Source organism: Odocoileus virginianus, chromosome 6 (assembly GCF_023699985.2).
Source record: "Odocoileus virginianus isolate 20LAN1187 ecotype Illinois chromosome 6, Ovbor_1.2, whole genome shotgun sequence".
Classification (NCBI taxonomy): Eukaryota; Metazoa; Chordata; class Mammalia; order Artiodactyla; family Cervidae; genus Odocoileus; species Odocoileus virginianus.
Window position 1 is genome coordinate 23,484,194 of NC_069679.1, and position 15,948 is coordinate 23,500,141.

Sequence of the window (15,948 nt, forward strand, 5' to 3'; positions counted from 1 at the left end):
TTAAAGCATAAGTAGAAAGAACCTCATGGGCCACTTACTAAGGGGAGCTTCTTGTTTCATCGGGAAGTGGGGATTGAACATTTTATAATCCTACACAACCCCACTTCCTCTAAATAGTTGTCATATCCCAGACAGATATGATCATCAAAGTCCAACCTTGGAACTGACAGAGTTGGTGCTAGGGTGGGTGTCTATTGCCCAATATACTGTGTTGCGTGCACTAATAAAAAGTTTAGCATCTTGGCAAATGTAGAATTACTGACAATAGCTATAACTGACCAAAATAAACATTAGTATGGAATAAACTATTCTTTATATGGGCGTGGAATTCTCAGCATGGGATGAAGAGTCCATGAATAGATTTCAGAGTGATCCTCCTAAGAATTCTGTGGGAATAAAGTTGGCATCTGTATATGTGTCTTTTTTTCGTATTCTCAAAAGGGCACCCAATAAAAACTGCAAAGCAGAAGCATTAGTCTAGATTTATAAGCACTGTACATTAAATAACATGCTATACTCTCATAACTTGGTTTTACCAGTTTAAACTTTCAAATGAATTTATTATCCTCTCTCCAGGCTTCCCAGGTGACGCTAGTGATAAAGAGCCTGCCTGCCAATACAGACGTGGGTTCGATCCCTGGGTCGGGAAGATCCTCTGAAGTTGGAAAGGGCAACCGAACCCAGTATTCTTGCCTGGAGGACCCCTTGGACGGAGAAGCCTGGCTGGCTTTTGTGGGGTTGCAGAGTCAGACACAGTTGAAGACACTTAGTACTGGTACCCTCTCTCCAGATCCTGATTCTACCACAGGCTCACAACCATGTGCTATAGTTCAAGTAATTTAGCTTTCCACTGAAGCAGACTTTCTTCTGTAAATCTTTTTTTTTTAGATCTTTCTTTAATAGTATGATGTATACTAATATAGTATATTATATATATAATGTATTATATATAATATATATTATATTATATACTATATAGTAATAGTATGATATATACTAACTCTAATGAGAATAAAATACATCTTGTGAAACAACTTTGAAAAGAAATTGAAACCAGTGATATTGTTTGGTACCCTTCTCACTAGTTCTAATTTAATGTTAATCATCACTATGAACTATAATCTGGCTCATAAAGGTCTAGTCTTGTTTAGCATCAAAGTACACTCAAATTTTATAGTATATGTGAAAACAAAGTTTTTTTTAAAAAAAGTTAGTCACATATTCTACCTGCTAGTTATAATCAAAGAGACCCACTGTACGGTTAAGATTTTAACTCTGGATTTAAATGAAACGCCAGTATTTTATGGTTTATCACTTGGTCATTGCTTAATTCAATTTTAACTTCTCTATCTCAGCATACTGGAGTACCAAAATTTTCATAAAAGTCTCTCAATAGCTCTTTCCCATCTTGCAAGATGGCGGGTGAAAAGGCTGAGAAGCCAGATACTAAGGAGAAAAAACCTGAAGCCAAGAAGAAGGCTGATGCTGTCAACAAGGCTAAAAAGGTGAAAGTGGTGAAGAAAGTTAAGAAGGGCAAGCCCCACTGCAGCCGAAACCCTGTCCTGGTCAGAGGAATTGGCAGATATTCCCGATCAGCCATGTACTCCAGGAAGGCCCTGTACAAGAGAAAGTATTCAGCAGCTAAATCCAAGGTCGAAAAGAAAAAGAAGGTTCGGGTCCTTGCTACTGTCACAAAACCAGTTGGTGGCGACAAGAATGGTGGTACCCGAGTGGTCAAACTTCGCAAAATGCCTAGGTATTACCCTACTGAAGATGTGCCTCGGAAACTGTTGAGTCACGACAAGAAACCGTTCAGTAAGCACGTGAGGAAGCTGCGTGCCAGCATCACTCCTGGGACCGTTCTGATCATCCTCACGGGGCGCCACAGAGGCAAGAGGGTCGTTTTCCTGAAGCAGCTGGGCAGTGGCTTGCTACTTGTGACTGGGCCTCTATCCCTCAATCGAGTTCCTCTGCGTAGAACACACCAGAAATTTGTCATTGCCACCTCCACCAAAATCGATATCAGTGGTGTGAAAATCCCAGAACATCTCACTGACACTTACTTCAAGAAGAAGAAGCTGCGTAAGCCGAGACACCAAGAGGGTGAGATCTTCGACACAGAGAGAGAGAAATACGAGATCACAGAGCAGCGCAAGGTTGATCAGAAAGCTGTGGACTCACAAATTCTGCGAAGAATCAAAGCTGTCCCTCAGCTCCAGGGCTACCTCCGCTCTGTGTTTGCTCTCACAAATGGAATTTACCCTCACAAAGTAGTATTCTGAACTTCTTGCAAAGAACCTAATTAAATAACTTGTCCATTTAAAAAAAAAAAAAAAAAGTCTCTCAATATTTTAGTTTTCAAGAACAGCTTGAGATACAATTCACATACCATAAAATTCACCAGAGTGTACAATTCAGTGGGGTTTTTTTTAGTATATTCACAAGGTTATGCAACCATTACAACTAGCTAACTTTAGAACATTTTCACCACCTCAAAAAGAAACCTCATATCCATTAGCAGTTGCTCCCTGCCCACCCCGCTCCTCCAGCCCCTGGCAACCACTAATCTACTTTCTGTTTCTATTGATTTGCCTATTCTGAACATTTTATGTAAGTGGAATCGTACAATATGTGGCTTTTGGTATCTGGCTTTTTTTTTTTTTACCAGCATAATATTTTCAAAGTTCATCAAAGCATCCATCAGTACTTCATTCTTAGAGACTGGGCTTTCAATATTTTAAATGAGTTGTGTTTGGGGGGTTTGGCTTTTACTGAGTATTTATAGCATTGAGGTGATGTCTGTCAGATGTAATTTTGTTGAACGGGTCCTGTGACACAGTGACTACCAAGGTATAGGGGGAAGAGGTATAGGTCTGGTGCCACACCAACCCTAGAGGAGCCCAGAAAGAACTCTGCGCCATGGGATCCCCTCACAAGCTAGCGGAGAGCTGAAGCCAGTCAGGTGAGAATAGTCACCGGGTGGGGGGTAGTTTAGGGCACTGAGACATGGATCTTGGTCCTACCAAGTGTCTCGTTTCCTTCAAGTATGGTGCCCCAAATTCTAGGTGTTCAAATATGTTCAGGAGACACAAAACATTGAGAACCTCTATTTTATTTACCCTGGTTTTCTCTGTTTGGCTAGATGGAAATTGCCATCAATATACATAGAATCCTTTTAGGGGGTAAAAACAAAATGTTCTTGATTTAGCTTAATTAAGGATTGCTTATCTTTTAGCAGAAGGTCATGCTTTGCTTGGTCATGACCACAGGTGATCCATTTGTTGTAGCTTTTGCTCTCTTTCTCCACAGGCAGAGAAGGAACATGGTGCTATGATGCTACTGAAACCATAAATGGACTGCCCTCCTTTCTCCCTATCATAAAGGGAATCTTTTCCAGTTAGTTCTGTTTAAGCACCATACCAACCCCCTCCTCTTCTCATAATGCATCCACCAGTAATGAGAGTTTCAACTGATTTACCTGGAGCCAGGTGTGATTTTGACTACAATTACAGGAGTCTTGCATATTTAAAGCACAATCCTAGGGTAATGCTTGCCATATGATCCATCAGATCACAGAGAAAGCTTGTTAAAAATGTAGAGTTCGGAGCTTCTCTGGTGGTCAGGTGGTTAAGAATCCACCTGCAAAGCAAGGGACATTGTTTTGATCCCTGGTCCAGGAAGATCCCTTATGCTGCAGGGCAACTAAGCCCACAGCCTGCAACTACTAAAGCCCACACACCATAGAGCCTGTGCTCCTCAACAAGAGAAGCAACCACAATGAGAAGCTTGCACACCACAGCTAGAAAGTAGCCCCTACTCTCTGCAACTAGAGAAAGCACGTGCAGCAACAAAGACCCAACACAGCCAAAAATAAATAACTTGGTATATTTTTTTAAAGTAACGCCAATTTCCTTGGTTTGATTCTGGAGTTGAGCACAGAAATATGTGTTCTAAGTAGGCACAATTGTCCTAAGTCAATCAAGGAGATCCATTAAAAGAATCTAAGAAATACTGCCCTACTGGCTTGTTTATAAACTGCCTCAGACACAATTTCCAAAGTGTCTCTTTTGAATGTTTATATATTCCAAAAAACAATAAAGCTGGGGAGGAGGGCACAAATTTTAATTTTGTTATTGCATCTGAGTATGCTTCAGATACCAATTTTTATCCTTGTCTTTCTCCACCCACCGTGTAATATAATGGTTATGTTCCTGCTGCTTGACAGGAAGATGGTGACTTATAGAGAAGACCCTAGAGACAAAAAGCTAGTTCAAGGGCAGGAAAAGAAGGAAAGGCAATTTAGTGTGCTTGTACTTTGAGAAAATTGACTGGTGCACTGAGGAAATGCTCTCTGGTGTTTCTATTTTGAGGAAATAAATGTTATTTGTAGCAGGGAAATGCTTTTAGAGAGTGGGGACTGTTTGTGCAATAAGGACTATTTCCTTTTAAACTTTTGCAGAAAACAGTTTCAGGACATGGACTTGGAGTGTGAAATGTGTATGTCTGGAAAATTCAACACCAATATTCCTTTTCCTAACTTTTCTAGAAAGTAATTTTGTTGAACAGGTCCTGTGACACAGTAACTAGCAAGGTATAGGAGTAAGAAATATAGGTCTGGTGCTTCACCAATCCTAGGTGGGCCCAGAAAAAGCACTGAGCCATGGGATCCCCGGGCCCAGGAGATCTTTTGCCTTTGACTCCTTCTTCAATTCTTCAAATCACATATACTGTCTTGCCCATTGAAGAATTTTGAACAACATACCCACTATGGAACTCACGTCAGGTTTCAGCAGTGGGTTTAGGGCACCTGGTGCTAGCAACTGGACATCATCTTACATGTTCATATATCACTGTTAATTTTGTTTAAGGCTAAGGGAATACATATAACTGTCAGTGGACATTTCCTACCTGAATCTAAAGCATTCCTTTTTCATCCAAAGGCTATTCATCCATTTGTAATAATTATTCATTGTCAAAGGTTTTTGAGAATATTTCTCTCCCAGAAGTTTTCTCTGATTAAGGAAAACAGTAAGATTTCCATATCTTACTTTGGGATCTATTCCTGAGTACCTAGCGTTAATTTCTATCTGCTGCCAAAATTCTAACTCCTAACTGAACTTATGGAATACATGAGTGCCCAAGGCAAAAAGCTTGGAGACAGTTTGTGAACAAGAGGCAGAAATATATCTAAGGCTAGAGACTTGACTAAACATGGCTCAGCAAGTCCAGAAGAAAACATAAATCTAAGGTCAGCTTTAGCAGAGAGATAAGAACTAAGCAAGGAAGCAGAAACGAGATTTTGTAAATAGATGGGAAAGCAAAAAGCTAACAAGAGCACAAGATGGAAGTTCAGTACTAGGGAACCGCTCATGTAAGTAGTCAATAACCAAGAGATCTGCCTGCCCAGAAAGCTAAGGCAGCCCAGTGCCGAAATAAATGGGGCGCATCCGATGCAAAAAACAAAAAAAATCTATTCTGGACAATAAGGAGCTGTCCTGGTCCAAAGTGTCTTAGTCATTTTCTGTTAAGACTGAACCCTGCATGTAGCCTGGGAAGTTAACAGAAAGGAAGACAAATGATTGGGAAATAAGAACAGATTATATCCTTCAAGTTAGTACTGATATATTGAAATATGGATGAGAGGGTAAGAAGTGATGTGGAAATGGAAAACAAAAATTATAAAAGATTCCAACCAGGCATCATGTTCTCAGGGAATCCATTCTGGAATTCCCTGCCTGGGTTGAGGGCCCCTCCTGCTGCTCTCAGAGCCTCCTTTTTTTTTTTTTTAAAACCCATTCTGGTATCTGCCATACCTTCTGATGATTGTTCATCTCCTCATACAGGCTGCAACCACCTTAAAGTTGAATCTTATGGCTTAATTATCTTTGTGTACCCTATACATAGCGGTTTTACAATAAAGGTTTATCAAATGTCAATAATTACCTTTGCCTTATCACACTACAAGTTCCTTCTAGACAAGAAATACACCTTTATGACACTCCATAGGCACAGTACTTAGCTGATAAAGAAGATGAACATTTCATCCATTGGCCCTTACTCTCTTAAAACTTATTCAAGGAAATTCCCTGGCAGTTCAGTGGTTAGGATTCTGAGCTTCCACTGCAGAGGACACTGATTCGATCCCTATTTGGGGAACTAAGATTCTGTATTCTGTGCAGCAAAGTCAAAAAATAAAATAAAAAGGCTACCCTGAAACCCACAGGGTCATTTGGGCTTTTAAAGAATTATAATAAAACTCATTCTAGTGATATTTCATAGATATATACTCTATAGTCACACCAAAGAACCCCTCCTACTCCTACAAGAAGTATATTCCTCTTACTGATTACTTTATAGAAAGTATTTGACTGAGTTAGTGACTTAAGTTTCAAGAGTCTCAGTCTTTGAAACACATTCCTGTCAGCACTGTTTTCTACAAGGGCCCTTGATCATTTTTCAGAGAAGTAGTTTCATGTAGTGTTTAAGAACACAGGCTCAAAAGACAGACTGCCAGAGTTGTATACCAGCTCATCCACTTATCTGATGACCTAGGACAAATTATATATCCTTTCTGTGCCTCAATTTTGCCATCTGTAAAATGAGGATAAAGGTCATTGTTCAGTTCAGTTCAGTTCAGTCGCTCAGTCATGTCAGACTCTCTGCAACCCCATGAACAGTAGCACGTCAGGCCTCCTTGTCCATCACCAACTCCTGGAATCCACCCAAACCCATGTCCATCGAGTCGGTGATGCCATCTAACCATCTCATCCTCTGTCATCCACTTCTCCTCCTGCCCCCAATCTTTCTCAGCATCAGGGTCTTTTCAAATGAGTCAGCTCTTCACATGAGGTGGCCAAAGTATTGGAGTTTCAGCTTCAACATCAGTCTTTCCAATGAACACCCAGGACTGATCTCCTTGAGGATGGACTGGTTGGATCTCCTTGCAGACCAAGGGACTCTCAAGAGTCTTCTCCAACACCACAGTTCAAAAGCATCAATTCTTCGGCGCTCAGCTTTCTTTATAATCCAACTCTCATAAGGATTAACTGTACCACTGATAATTTTTTTAAGTACTTAAAACAGTGCCTGGCAAGTAGTAGTCTGTATAGATTATATAAAAATTAGCTACTGTCATACTTTGCCGGATACTACTGATTACTTCGATCAATAATTATAATATCCACAATGTATTTGGGACCTTCCTCAAAAACATTACTGCTCTCTTTATTTCATATTTTCCTCTGATTTTTGGTAAAAGATATTTCTCTGTAAAAATAGCAAATATGCTAAAATGGAGAAGATAATAAGTCACCGCTTCACTTATCAAAATAAGCTATAATAACTTGCTGAATCTATCAAATTCAGAGAATTTACCTGAAGAATCTATGATGGGGTACTGAGGAAAGTGTGTCTCGTTTGTCTTAATCATTTCCTAAGAAGTTACTAAACCTGAGGTCATTATTTTTTATACAGGAAGAGAATCTCTTATACTTCTGGAAAATTTCAAAACTTTGCCAACATATTTTTTGATCACTCTTACTTCCTGTGGTGGGGTTCACAAACCACACCAACTTTCATAACTGCTGAGATTTACAGAGTGAAGCCTCATTTGATAATCTTGCAAAAACTGATAGTCCTTTTCTAAATCACATATGTCTGCTTTTACAGAATGTTAAAAAAGAAAAATTTCCAACCAGCCCCAAGTCAGCTCCAAGCAGGTATGCATGCTATTTCCCAGCTCCATCACCAAGGTAGCCTCTCCCTCATCATCTCCCTTACATCTCCCCTAGGTTAACCCAACCTGGAATCTGTTTTATAGAGAAAGAGAGTTAATCTCTGGCCTCCAGGTTTCCCTGGCTAGTATCTCTAGTGTTTAAATAAATTAAAACTGGGAAAATGAAAATCAAATTTTCATTTACCAAAAATGATCAAAAGCTGGGATGTAATTAAAAGTTATCATTAATAGATTTCTCTGATTAGCAACTTTCAAATATTTTTGAGTAAAGGAAGATAGCATATGACAGTAAAATCACATTGGAACATAACTTCTCAAAGTCCCATGCTATGCTTCATGATCATGCCCAGGAAGGGCATTCACTGTTTAGTAGAATCAGAAAGTATAGACAATGGAACTATAAATAAGTTACTTGTGGAAACCTTCCAAAGTTGCTTTTTAAAGCATGGTTAATTTTTTTTTTTTTTTTGTAAGCTTGCTATTTGTCTCAAGTTGAAGAGAGAAACAAATTCCACTTATCTGAGGTTTCTATTTTTTTCTTTTTTTATGTTGCTCATCTTGGCCTTTACAAAACACTTTTAAAAATTTTTATGTCGCTCATTTTGGCATTTTATATTGTACAATGTGCTTAACTCCAGTTTAAAGGTGTATTAATAGGCATAGGCAGGCCAATGATATCTCCTTTGTAAAACAGCAAAAAATAACTGCTTTTTGAAGTCCAACCAGCTCCCAGTGTTAGAAGTCTGGAGCATAGTTGAGTCCTCTTCCTCAGAAACCCTGTTGTTACCATGGGAAAACTGTGAAATGCTCAAATGTGGGCAATGTTATAATTAGAACCAAGCGTGGGCTTCAGAGGACCTGTCATGATGTTTCTAGGAAGCAAGTTCTGCGTTGGCTTCGTAAGACATCCTTTTCCTACAATCATGACTCACTGTGACTTCCAAGGCTCTCTCCTCCTCCCAACTTACCCCTTACTTGTTCTGGGGTGGAAGACTGCCCCCACTGCAGAGAATGACCGAGGAGTAGGCGGGTGTGCAGTCCACTAACAAGAACTCACTTCTAGGCATTGTGGAAGTGGGACAAAGGATTTTACTGGGCATAGTCAGAGCTAACGATGTGCTGGGTATATGTTAATCATACATGGGGAGACTCATTGCTTTGGCAGCCTTAACCCACTCGCTAATCCAGCCAAGCCCTCCCATCCCTCCCTCCTTTCTTCCTTTCAGGAAAGCATGTGCAAGTTCTCCGCAAAACGATGAATCTCTTCTCCTCAGGGGAATGTACGAGTCAGAAATGCTTTTAAAAAGGAAAGAGGAGCCAAAGCTTTTGCATAAGTAGGCCAGCTGCAGAGCCTCAAGGGGGGAGTTGGGGGAGAAACCTCCTTGCGGCCAAGGCCCCAAACCTCCCGGCTGCCACTTGTTTCCATTGTCTGCCCACAACCCCAAACAAGCCAACCCACACCTCGATGACTGCACCCACTGTCATTTTCAGGAAGAGAGATGTTCTGAGTCCATCCTGGCATTTCTGTGAAATCACAGAAATAATTCATTGAATCACAGAACTGAAAGAGATGATCCAATCACTTGCATTTTTTAAATGATGAAAATGCAATCAGGAGAGGCTCTCTGACCTGCCCAAGGTCACATAGCCCTAGATACATAGAGCCAGACCTTGAATCTGCCATCTTTTTATTCCCCCTCTTTGGCCTTTTTCACAGGAGGCTTGTAAAGCCCTGATGGTAGATAACTTTCATCTCAATTCTCTTGCTGTGGTTTCCTTTACTGCTCTCTTGTCATTTGTATAATGTGTAACCAGCATACAGTTGAGCCGAGTCTGATTGTGAAGATTTATCTGCCGGACTTGTTAAAAATAGAAATTCCTAGGACTTTTCCTTGGAAGATTCTGGGATAGGTCTCAGGAATTGTCTAACAAGTTTCCCAAGTGAATCTTGGGATCAAATCAGTTCAAGGAGAAGCAGAGTACAGCAAAAGTCAGGGGGAGAAAATGTATGTTTGATAGGCAGGGTGTTCCAACAAGAATAAAACAGGGGAGTGGAGAAGACCAGGAATTTTGCCTCCTATCCGCTTTTTTAGTGGGTTAACCACTAGACCACACTTCCTCTCTAGGAGAGGCAAGGAATTAAAATCAAAGGTTTACCACTGATTCATGCTGCCTGCTAATGCTGCTTATTGCACCATGCTGTGACCCTGCTCTCTAGGGCTTGGAAGCAGATGTGGGGAGTGAGCAGCCTGGGGTACTGGGGGGCGGGGGAGGCGGGGTGAAGGCAGACAGCCAGGAAAAGAACTTCCTCTGCTGCTAAATTTCAGGCAGGAGTGGAAGTCAGTCTAAATTGTTACCATGCAGATCTGGAATCATTTTTGCAATCGCCTGGCTCTAGTTCCAGGTTTGTGCATTCTATGACAAGAACTGAAAACTTGGTAATGCCCCTGACCTGACTTTTGCCTCTGCCCTCATCTGAATACATATTATGAAGTTACACATTTAACTTGACAGTGATTTCATTAGGCAAAAGAGTTTGGTTACCGTCCTTGTACCTGACCCTCCCTCCCCATACATATTTTTTGAAAGGAAGTATAAAAGGGTTAAGCAATTTGACTAAGCTTACTCTAATCTCAATATTGTGGTTGTTTTGATTAAAAGTGCAATCAAACCATTTCAACTAAGCTTTCCAAGCTCCCTTCATTATCTTCTTATTGGGAAACTAAAAAAAAAAAACACTGTATTTGTTTTCTCCCGTAAAATAAATACTTAGGTATGCCCTCAGACATGTAGTTTACCATGTCAATGTTTATCAAAGACACATGTTTGTTGAGTGTTAACTATTGATTCTAGAGAGAGTTTTTGTGATTTCTTTACTAAGTCAGAAGCTCCATGATGGTGGGGCAGAACTTTCAGCTTTGGTTTTCACTAGAGGTTGCAATGTAGGAGTGCTTAACTGCCAGGGGTATAGCACTGGATTTCAGGCCCACGGGGTTTAAGATTCCCATTTAGCAAATAAAAATACAGGACAGCTAGTTAAATTTGAACTTCAAATTTTTAACAATGTTACTCTAAGTATGTCCCATTCAATATTTAAGGCATAATTATACTAAACAAATATTCATTATTTATGACATTCAAATTTAACTGGGCATACTGTTGACCAATCAGGCAGCCCTAGCAAGGGGCTTCCCTATTAGCGCTAGAGCCTCCAAGATTACCTCAAAAATGAAAAAATGCAACCCGTTCCACCAGAAGGCTTCCAGTGTACTGCCTGAGGAGAACACAGTCTGTTTACATAAGCAGCAGACTGTTGTTGTTCAGTCATTCAGTTGTGTCCAACTCTTTGTGACCCACAGACTTCAGCATGCCAGGCTTTCCTGTCCTTCACCATCTCCCAGAGTTTGCTCAAATCCATGTCCATTGAATCTGTGATGCCATCCAATGTTTCATCCTTCACCACTCCCTTCTCCTTTTGCCTTCCATCTTTCCCAGCATCAAGGTCTTTTCCAATGCATCATCTTCGCATGAGATGGCAGAAGTATTGGAGCCTCCGCATCAGACTTTCAAATGAATATCAGGGTTGATTTCTTCAAGGCTTGATTGGTTTGATTGCCTTGCAATCCAAGGGATTCTCAGGTCTTCTCCAGCACTACAATTTAAAAGTGTCAATTCTTCGGCACTGAGCCTTGTTTATGGTCCAAATCTCACATCTATGTATGTTCAGGTCAGTTCAGGTACTTGGTCATGTCTGACCCTTTGCCACCCTGTGGACTGCAGCATGTCAGGCTTTTCTGCCCATCAGTAACTCCCGGAACTTGCTCAAATTCATGTACACTGATTTGGTGGTACCATCCAACCATCTAATCCTCTGTTATTCCCTTCTCCTCCTGCCTTGAATCTTTCCCAGCATCAGTATCTTCCCCAATGAGTCAGTTCTTCGCATCAGGTGGCCAAAGTATTGGAACTTCAGCTTCAGCATCAGTCCTTCCAATGAATATTCAGGACTGATTTCCTTTACAATTGACTGGTTTGATCTCACACTCTCAAGACTCTTCTCCAACACCGCAGTTCAAAAGCATCAATTCTTTGGTGCTCAGCTTTCTTTATGATCCAACTCTCACATCAATACATGACTACTGGAAAGAATCATAGCTTTGTCTAGACAGACCTTTGTCAGCTAAGTAATGTCTCTGCTTTCTGATATGCTGTCTAAGTTGGTCATAGCTTTTCTTCCAAGGAGCAAGTGTCTTTTAATTTCATGGTTGCCATCACCATCTGCAGTGATTTTGGAGCCCAATAAAATAAAGTCTGTCACTGTTTTTCCACTGTTTACCCATCTATTTGACATGAAGTGATGGGACTAGATGACATCTTGTTTTCTGAAAGTTGAGTTTTAAGCCAGCTTTTTCACTCTCCTCTTTCATTTTTATCAAGAGGATCTTTAGTTCCTCTTCGCTTTCTGTTATAAGAGTGGTATCATCTACATTTCTAAGGTTCTTGATATTTCTGTCAGCAATCTTGATTCCAGCTTGTGCTTTTTCCAGCCCAGCATTTCACATGACATACTCTGCATATAAGTTAAATAAGCAGTGTGACAATATACAGATTTGATACACTACTTTCCCAATTTGGAACCAGTCTGTTCTTCCATGTCTGGTACTAACTGTTGCTTCTTGACCTGCATGCAGATTTCTCAGGAGGCAGGTCAGATGGTCTGGTACTCCCAATTCTTGAAGAATTTTTGAGTTGGTTGTGATCCATACAGTCAAAGGCTTTGGTGTAGTCAATAAAGCAGAAGTAGATGTTTTTCTGGAATTCTCTCCTTTTTCTATGATCCAATGGATGTTGGCAATTTGATCTCTGGTTCCTCTGCCTTTTCTAAATCCAACATGAACATCTGAAAGTTCTCAGTTCATGTACTATAGAAGCCTCACTTGAAGAATTTTCAGCATTGCTTTGCTAGCATGTGAGGTGAGTGCAGTTGTGCAGTAGTTTAAACATTCTTTGGCATTGCCTTTCTTTGGGATTGGAGTAAAACTGACCTTGTCCAGTCCTGTGACCACTGCTGAGTTTTCCAAATTTGCTGGCATATTGAGTTCAGCACTTTCACAGCATCATCTTTTAGGGTTTGAAAGAGCTCAACTGGAATTCCATCACCTCCACTAGCTTTGTTTGTAGTAATGCTTCCTAAGACCCACTTGACTTCGCATTTCAGGATGTCTGGCTTTAGGTGAGTGATCACACCATCATGGTTATCTGGGTCATGAAGATTTTTATGTACAGTTCTGTGTATTCTTGCCACCTCTTCTTAATATCTTCTGCTTCTGTTAGGTCCATACAGTTTCTGTCCCTTATTGTGCCCATTTTTGCATGAAATGTTGCCTTAATATCTCTAATTTTCTTGAAGAGATCTCTAGTCTTTCCTATTTTATTCTTTTCCTGTTTCTTTGCATTGATCACCTAGGAAGGCTTTCTTATTTCTCATTGCTATTCTTTGGAACTCTGCATTCAGATGGATATATCTTTCCTTTTCTCCTTTGCCTTTAGTTTCTCTTCTTTTCTCAACTATTTGTAAGGCCTCCTCAGACAACCATTTTGCCTATTTGCATTTCTTTTTCTTGGGGATGGTTTTGATCACTGCCTCCTGTACAATGTCACAAACCTGTGTCCTTCAGGCACTCTGTCTATTAGATCTAATCCCTTGAATCTATATTTGTCACTTCCACTATAAGGGATGTGGTTTATGTCATACCTGAATGCTCTAGTGGTTTTCTCTACTTTCTTCAATTTAAGTCTGAATTTGGCAATAAGGAGTTCATGATCTGAGGCACAGTCAACTCCCGGTCTTTTTTGGCTGACTGTATAGAGCTTCTCCATCTTTGGATGCAAAGAATATAATCAGTCTGATTTCAACATTGACCATCTGGTAATGTCCATGTGTAGAGTCATCTCTTGTGTTGTTGGAAAAAGGTGTTTGCTATGACTGACCAGTGTGCTCTCTTGGCAAAACTCTGTTAGCCTTTGCCCTACTTCATTTTGTACTCCAAGGCCAAACTTGCCTGTTACTCCAGGTATCTCTTGACTTCCTACTTCCATACTTGACTACTGGAAAATGGTAGTTTTGACTATATGGACCTTTGTTGGCAAAGTGATGTCTCTGCTTCTTAATATGCTGTCAAGGTTTGTCATGGTTTTCCTTCCAAGCAGTAAGCATCCTTTAAATTCATAGCTGCAGTCACCATCCACAGTGATTTTGGAAACTAAGAAAATAAAATTTTGTCACTGTTTCCACTTTTCCCCCTTCTATTTACCATGAAGTGATGAGCCCAGATGCCATGATCTTAGTTTTTTAACATTGAGTTTTAAGCCAGCTTTTTTACTCTTCTCTTTCACCCTCACCACGAGGCTCTTTAGTTCCTCTTTGCTTTCTGCAGTTAGAGTGGTATCATCTGCATATATGAGGTTGTTGATATTTCTGCTGATAATCTTGATTCCAGTTTGTTATTTATCCAGCCTGGCATTTTGCATAATGTACTCTGCATTTAAGTTATACTACTAACACCAAAAAAAGATGTCTTTTTCATTGTAGGGGACTGGAATACAAAAGTAGGAAGTCAAGAAACACCTGGAGTAACAGGCAAATTTGGCCTTGGAGTACAAAATGAAGCAGGGCAAAGGCTAACAGAGTTTTACCAAGAGAACACACTGGTCATAGCAAACACTCTCTTCCAACAACACAGGGGGAGACTCTACACATGGACATCACCAGATGGTCAACACCGAAATCAGATTGATTATATTCTTTGCAGCCAAAGATGGAGAAGCTCTATACAGTCAGCAAAAACAAGACTGGGAGCTGACTGTGGCTCAGATCATGAACTCCTTATTGCCAAATTCAGACTTAAATTGAAGAAAGTGGGGAAAATCACTAAACCATCCAGGTATGACCTAAATCAAATCCCTTATGATTATACAGGGGAAGTGAGAAATAGATTTAAGGGACTAGATTTGATAGACAGAGTGCCTGATGAACTATGGACAGAAGTTCGTGACATTGTACAGGAGACAGGGATCAAGACCATCCCCATGGAAAAGAAATGCAAAAAAGCAAAATGGCTGTCTGAGGAGGCCTTACAAATAGCTGTGAAAAGAAGAGACGTGAAAAGCAAAGGAGAAAAGGAAAGATATACCCATTTGAATGCAGAGTTCCAGAGAATAACAAGGAGAGATAAGAAAGCCTTCCTAGGTGATTGATGCAAAGAAATAGAGGAAAACAACAGAATGGGAAAGACTAGAGATCTCTTCAAGAAAATTAGAGATACCAAGGGAACATTTCAAGCAAACATGGGCACAATAAAGACAGAAATGGTATGAACCTGACAGAAGCAGAAGATATTAAGAAGAGATGGCAAGAATACACAGAAGAACTGTACAAAAAAGATCTTCATGACCCAGATAATCACAATGGTGTGATCACTCACCTAGAGCCAGACATCCTGGAATGTGAAGTCAAGTGGGCCTTAGGAAACATCACTATGAACAAAGCTAGTGGAGGTGATGGAAATCCAGTTGAGCTCTTTCAAACCCTAAAAGATGATGCTGTGAAAGTGCTGAACTCAATATGCCAGCAAATTTGGAAAACTCAGCAGTGGCCACAGGACTGGAAAAGTCAGTTTTGATTCCAATCCCAAAGAACTAAAAAGCATCTTGATGAAAGTGAAAGAGGAGAGTGAAAAAGTTGGCTTAAAGCTCAAGATTCAGAAAACTAAGATCACGGCATCTGGTCTCATCACTTCATGGGAAATAGATGGGGAAATAGTGGAAACAGTGGCTGAGTTTATTTTGGGGGGCTCCAAAATCATTGCAGATGGTGATTGCAGCCATGAAATTAAAAGACACTTACTCCTTGGAAGGAAAGTTATGAGCAACCTAGAGAGCATATTAAAAACCAGAGACATTACTTTGTCAACAAAGGTCCATCTAGTCAAGGCTTTGGTTTTTCCAGTAGTCATGTGTGGATGTGAGAGTTGGACTATAAAGAAAGCTGAGCACCAAAGAATTGATGCTCTTGAACTGTAGTATTGGAGAAGACTCTTGAGAGTCCCTTGGACTGCAAGGAGATCCAACCAGTCCATCCTAAAGGAGGTCAGTCCTGGGTGTTCATTGGAAGGACTGATGTTGAAGCTGAAACTCCAGTACTTTGGCCACCT

The 15,948-nt window shown here is 40.4% G+C and overlaps 1 pseudogene; it reads left to right on the top strand.

Moving 5' to 3' along the window:
- The first annotated feature begins 1,400 nt into the window (after positions 1–1,400).
- On the top strand, positions 1,401–2,343 carry LOC139035601 (large ribosomal subunit protein eL6 pseudogene; annotated as a pseudogene).
- The last annotated feature ends 13,605 nt before the right edge of the window (positions 2,344–15,948 follow it).